Consider the following 7,139-nt stretch of genomic DNA (forward strand, 5'->3'; position numbering starts at 1 on the left):
TACTTGCGCTATTTTCCAAAATTTCATACATCGAGTCAAAATGATTGTTGATTGCTAAGATTTGAAATATAATTTTGAAAAACCAGAAGGATAGACATCACTGTTGAATTGAATTGAATAAATTGTCGAAACAGTGGGCTGCCAAGGCAGTTATGCATATAGGTCTCCTGATGGACCCGTCATACCCCACCGGGGGTTACCAGAGCTCAACGGCCTTAGAGAAACTAATAAGGCTCTCTGGTCTGAGGGACTTAAAGTCGCTCGGTACACTGAAAGTGTTACCCAAGTATTTGAACCTGGCGCGTGTGAGTGCTAGGCACTCCCCGGCTACATGGTCAACGATTTCATCCTCCTCACAGCACCATCGGCATTCCGGGTTATCCGCAATATCGATAGTATGGAGATGGCTTCCTAAGTGTCAGTGACCGGTTAAAAGACCTGTCACTAGCCGAATTTCGCTTCTTTTTAGGCGTAGTAGATTTTTGGTGAGATAGGCAGAGGACCCACCTATGTGCGCTTTGGCCTGTCTTATACCAGGGGACTCAGTCTATCTTCGGTGGGTCCACTTGTCCAGCAGACCCTTCATTAACGCGACCGCAACGCATTTGGCGATACCAACTATGGGTTCCGGCCCCATCAGCACATTCGCGGATCCCAGTCTGGCAAGAGATTCCGCTTCCTCATTACCTGCATGGCCTGCGTGGCCAGGTATCCAGACGAGCTGGACCCTGCATCCAATCTGTACCAGTTTTTTCAGGACTTTTATGCAATCTAGTACAAGCTTGGAGCTTACCTTTGCGGCCGTGATAGCCTTAATGGCAGCTCTGCTCTCCGAGCAAATTGATACGACTGTATTACGGTGTCCGCAGCTTAGGATTATCTGTCCGCATTTTAATACAGCGAATACTTCGGCCTGGAAGACAGTGGCGTGCTCCCCCAGCAAGTATGCCCTACTGGTATGTGGGATCCCACCAGAAAGCCCTGATCCAACTCTGTTATTCATTCTGGAGCCATCTGTGTACCAGATGGTTCCCCTATTTAGCAATGCAGGTTTGTTGGAATGCTGCCACTCCTCTCTGCCTGCAATGTGCGTCACGAATCCCTCGCAGTCCACAGTCACTGGAGCCATGCAGTCACTGCCCATCAGAAGGAGAGGACATTCCTGTATGGCCCGTGACCAAATTTTTGATTGACCGGTCTCGCCAGCACGTAGTTCGCCGAGGACGTATAGCCTGTACGCAGTCCTCATTGCCTCGAATTGCACAACGAGGTCCAGAGGCGGAAGGCTCAGCAGAGTCTCAAGCGCTGTAGTTGGCGCCGTCCGCATGGAACCCGTTATGCTGAGACATGCAAGACGTTGGACTCTGTCCAGTTGAGCACGAATTTTCGCTTTCTCCGTACATGGCCACCAAATGATAGCTCCGTATGTGAGAAGAGGTCTCACAATGCGCGAGTAGTTCCAATGGAGGATCTTAGGAGATAGACCCCAGGTATTGCCGAAAGCCCGCCTGCAGGCCCATAGCGCGCAGCTGGCCTTCTTCATTCTGGTGTCTGCATGATCGTGCCAGGAGAGTTTGATATCTAACTTGATTCCCAGAAATCGAACTGTCCTGGAGTAATGCAGCTGCACACCACTACTTGTTAGAGATATAATAGGGGGCGTACCAAAGTTACGTCTCGTCGTGAATAGTAGGAGCTCTGCTTTTTTGGGGTTAATCCTGAGACCCCCCGAGAGGCACCATATATCCACCATACGCAGGGCTCTCATCATAGGGCTCCGCATTGGGACGGCGTCTTTCCCTGGGCAAAGGATTACCAGTTCATCAGCGTAGGCCTGTGTGTATAGGCCAGCATTGTTTAAAATATTTATCAGGCTGTCGACCACAAGGCACCACAAGGTAGGGGACAATACTCCTCCCTGCGGGGACATCACTGTTATACGTGTTTATTTCTAGTTACAGTATTCTAGTTTTTTAGGTGTAAAAATGTTAACTGTGCTGTAAGATGACTTCTTTAATACAATGCCATTTTCGTGTCTAAAATAGGGAAAGAATTTGTTGATTTTTTGAAACCATCTGAAGTCTAAATTAGACATGTAATATTACATGTCTATATTATAGGTGATTTCAATGAGTAAAAAAAATAAGCAGTCTAATAATAGAATATGTAAATGTATGTGAAAACCTGATGCCTAGTTTATAATATAAATATTCTAAAGACATAAACGTTGGATCAAAATGGACTGCAAATGACATATCACTTGGCTATATTAGAATAGTTGCATTACTAATATTTTAAGTCTATGTTCCATGAACACAGTTATTGTAAACTTGGTGAAAAATGGTTTCAATAATGTATGTTCCTTAATTGTTATGAAGATTTGACTACTAATCTCTTCTTTATAATTTTACCATAGATACAGGAAATCCAAAATACTGCTGAGGTTTTCAAAATTATTTTGTCCTTTATGAGCTTTTATAGTATGTATGTTATTAACTTACTGCAGAAATTTACAAATTGAACTTATATCTAAAAAGAAATTCTAAATCAGTGACAATGTTTATGTAAGGTGAAAAAACTCTGACAAGTGACTAATCAGTTTGGCTATTGTTGGATATAAATATTTTAGTTTTTAATGAAATTCTTTATGTCCAACCATCAAGATAATACGTGATTGCAGTATTAACTGCTAAAGAGTAGTTTACTATACAATATCTATTAAAAAAATAAGTAACGGTTTTATAAATTTATTTTTTTAGCATTTGATGTAAAAACTTCATTTTTTAATACACTCCGGTATTCAACCTTTAGATTAATGATTTATTTATTTACTCAAAGGTTAGGTCGTAGTTAAGCAATTATATTAAATGGAAGGTTGGCAAATAATTGTCTGATAATTTAAACCTGTTATTTAAAAGATTGAGCATATTAGAAAATAATTAAAAAATATGTTTTGAACATTTATTTTAATAATAAAAAAAGTAACTACTTCGCGAATTTCTTAAGAATTGGTTGTAAATAAATATATGATTATACACTAAGATACAGTAACAATTAATATATATATTTTTGAACGGAGTTTAATATCAATGTATTTATATTAAACTCTGTCAACAAACACTTTTGATCCATTCTAAACGAAACCTAGAAGAAGGTCTATTTCCAAGTTCCATTGGTAAGCTTGTTAGTCTCTTATACTTTTTCTTTAATTTTTAACTGCGTCAACCTGGTACCAAGTTTGCTTACTTCAAGGGCAGTGCCAAAAATCTTACGAAAAGGATAAAAAACGAAGGCTTCGACTTCGGAAATGAAAGATCTGGAAATTTTTTAGAACTTAACGATGGCGATGAAGACAAATCAAAATTTTGGAAGGTTTCAAAAATTCTGAGAGAGAGAACAAAAACAGAGTTCCCGCCCATAGAAAATCAAAACGGTCTTCTGGTATACTCGAACTGGGATAAGGCGAAAACAGGCATCTTTTAACAGATCAATAACAGAACAATTTGATCTAAACGATTTAGAAGGAGTTTTGAAGAAATAGAGCTAACAAACGTATAAATCAAGCCCTACCACTAAACGCATTACCAAACTAAAAAAATATAAGCCTACAAGCAATAAGAGACGTAATTAAAGAGCAAGTAGATAGGAAAGCACCAGGCTATGATAAAATAAACAACACTACCTGACAATACACTCTTGGACATAAAAACCATTTATAACAAATGTATTAGCCTGTACTATTTTCCGGTAGAATGGAAAAAAGCAATTGTGGTAGTAATACCTAAATAAGGTAAAAACATAAAAAAAATCGGAAAGTTACAGACTCATTAGTCTGCTGCCATCACTGGGAAAAATCTTTGAAAAGACGATATTAAGCAGATTATGGGAGGAGCTAGATGAACTCAAAATAATCCCGGAAGAGCAGTGCGGATTTACAAGAGGATTTTCAACTGATTTGCAGCTTGCACGGATACAACAGAGTCTGGTGGATTCTTTTAATGCGAAGAAATCTACCGGCATAATCACACTCGACATCGAAAAGGCCTTCGATAGAGTGTGGCATGACGGTTTAATCTATAAGTTACAGAAATTTGGGGTGTCCGGAAGGTTAACTAAATTTATTAAAAATTTCCTAAAAGACAGGGAATTAACTGTTAAAATAAACGGAACTATCACCTCCTATAACAGGATGAGAGCAGAAGTTCCCCAAGGCTCCCTGCTCGCACCAATTTTATTTAACATATACTAAGCGGACATTCCAAAGAGCACAACTATTCGCGACGAAACACTATCGCATTAGTCGTGAACGACACTTGTGTCTTTGCGAGCTGTAAAAATTTAGTCCAGATATCAGCGTACATGCAAAATCATCTAGATAAAATTATAGAGTGGGCCAACAACTAGAAAATCAAAATAAATAGTAAGAAAACAGAGGCCATTCTAATAACAAAAAAGCATAACCGCAACATTCCAAATTGTGCAATTTCAGGCACGCTGGTCCCCTGGAAAGATGAAGTAAATTACCTAGGAGTATATTTTGACAAAAAGAATAACTTCAAAACGCACATCATAAAGCAAATTAATTCATGCAATGGAACCCTTCATGCGCTCTACTCCTTTCTCTACAGAAGCAGTAAACTCTCTAAATTAATGGTCTACAAACAGGTTCTACATCCTAAACTGCTTTACGCCTCAAACATTTTCTGGAACACCACGAAGACGAACATCAGAATGCTTCAGATGTTTCAGAATAGGTGTTTGAGGATGTTCACTAATGCACCCTTCTTCGTAAGGAATGTTGATCTGAACTTTGACTGCAAACTTGCTACTATTCAAGGATACATAGTTAAAAAAAACAGTCGAAGTTCAAGGAAAAAGTCAGAAGTGTGGACAACACCCTAATAGGAGAATTTCTCCTGAGACCACGGGAAAACCGGCCAGGGAAAGGCGTAATGTGATAGTAGCCGCCGAATTCAAATATACTCACTAAAATAGTTCTTTTAGTTGAAACTACAGGACTGAGGTCGCTCAGTCCTACGCCCGACTCACTCAAGCTTTGTTTTCTCTGCGAGGAGTGGGGCTCGGGTTCTGGTTCCGCCCAAAGATAACTGGAAACCTTTTCCCGAAGCCTAATTACTCTTTCTTATCTTAAAATATGTTAGAAATCCTTTAATCCAACCTCAGCACCCAGATGCTACAGAGAAAAGAAGTATAGGAACCAAAAGTACCATCGCACGCTGTTGCAACTGAAGATTATTAGTACCGGCAAGAGCAATAATAGCTGGTCCGGAAGAAACCAGTGTAACAAAGGAAGGGCAGTGCAAGGGGCGAAGATAGGGTAATAAATATCAGCCCAATCAACCCCTCTGCTCGGTTGATGACCTTGATCAACCGGTTCACCCTACTAGATAACAAACGAGGCTTTGACGACTAAGTCATTCCGGGGATCACGAATCCCTCACTTACTGGCTAACAGTTTCGGGTGGATGATATATTAAGTGGCAGTGTATGCTTTTGTCCTGAAGTTGAGAAATCGGCGAATAGAATAAAAAAATGATCAACGCCATAAGGATGTGGTAGGTGAATAAGGAATCTAATATATTTAAGACTCATTACAGTTTTCCCTAATATTAACCTGATGGCTATAATCAAGATAACATTTCAAATAGGCGGATATGGATCCTTGTTTGGTTCTTTGGGAATTTTTTGATTTATAGTAAAAAAGAATGGTACCAACAGGAGAAGTTATAAACCATGACATATAATATAAGGAATGTGCAAACTTTGGCACAGCCTGGAAAGCTGCAAAACATAAATTAAGAGAGGAAACGACTTAAACTGCAGATTTTAGGCATTAGTAATATGAGATGGCTGGGACCGGAGCTCTGACAATGTGGAAGACTATTTTGTCTATTAGTCTGGAGCATTTAACAACACTTTTCATAATTATAACGTGTGTTATCAACTTTATGTGGATATCGGAAAGGATAGTTCTTCTAAAAATTAATGCAAATCCCAATGTATATAGAACATACTTTTGCATTATACTAAAAAATTAATGCAAAATTATGTTCTTACTACAGACTACAGCAATAACGACGTAGACCAGTTTTATAAGAAAATATCAGATATCCTCACGTACTTGCCACATCATGTAGCTGATTAGAAAAGGAAAAACTGGACAGAGAATACATGGATGACTTTAAACCGGGCAAGAAAAATAGATTGTAACCATTACGTTCTTTTAACCCCATTCTAAAATATTATAGACGTGAAAATCGAGTAATTGGAAAACTAAGAATTAAATAGGCCTCATACTTATTAACAGATGAAGAATTGATTAAGAGAAGGAAAGAAGGAGATTGTTCAAAAATAAAACAAGAACATGAATACACAGAGAGAAATAAGGGCTCAAGTAAATGCAGCCAAAGTAAAAAAAACTGGGAAATGTTTAGAAATCGAAGAATATTAAGCCAAATTTGATAAGTTTAATCTGCACAGAAAGCTAAAGAAATTGGCGTATACAGTTTGAAGAAAAATAATTAATGTACTTAAGGATAACCAGTAGCGAGTTATAGTGAAGAAGTAGCAATTAAGCAAATTTGGGAAGAGCACATGAAACAATGTTTTAATGACGTAAGAACGATACCACTTGGGATAAATAAATGCTGATATTGATAAAACAGATTATTCGCCAGACTTGGAGATAAGAAATCAAAAGACGTTAAGAGGTGAAGGAATTTCTGTTGCAATATTAAAATAGATCGAAAGGAAGTATTTGAAGTGGCTAACAAAAGTGTGGGGGTGAGAGCAATAAATTTATGAGAGGAAAAGTTACGGGATTAGTTACTTAATTTAAATACTACTAGTAGTGAAGTATACACCAAAATGCTTCGATAGACAAAAATGGTTTCCTTTTAAATACTTGTCCACTCCTCTCACGTCGGGGTCCTCCTTTATTTTTAGAAGGGGAATGAGGAATTTTGGTGTTATACATAATTTTAGATATAGAGGTCATTAAAAATTTACTTAGAGAAGTGAGATTAATATAAGTACTTACAATTAATGCAAGTAATGCTAATGCCATTACTGAACAAAAGTGTTGAGTGTAATTTATACGATTGTCATATCTACGGTAT

This window comes from Anthonomus grandis, chromosome 9, assembly GCF_022605725.1.
Source record: "Anthonomus grandis grandis chromosome 9, icAntGran1.3, whole genome shotgun sequence".
Lineage (NCBI taxonomy): Eukaryota > Metazoa > Arthropoda > Insecta > Coleoptera > Curculionidae > Anthonomus > Anthonomus grandis.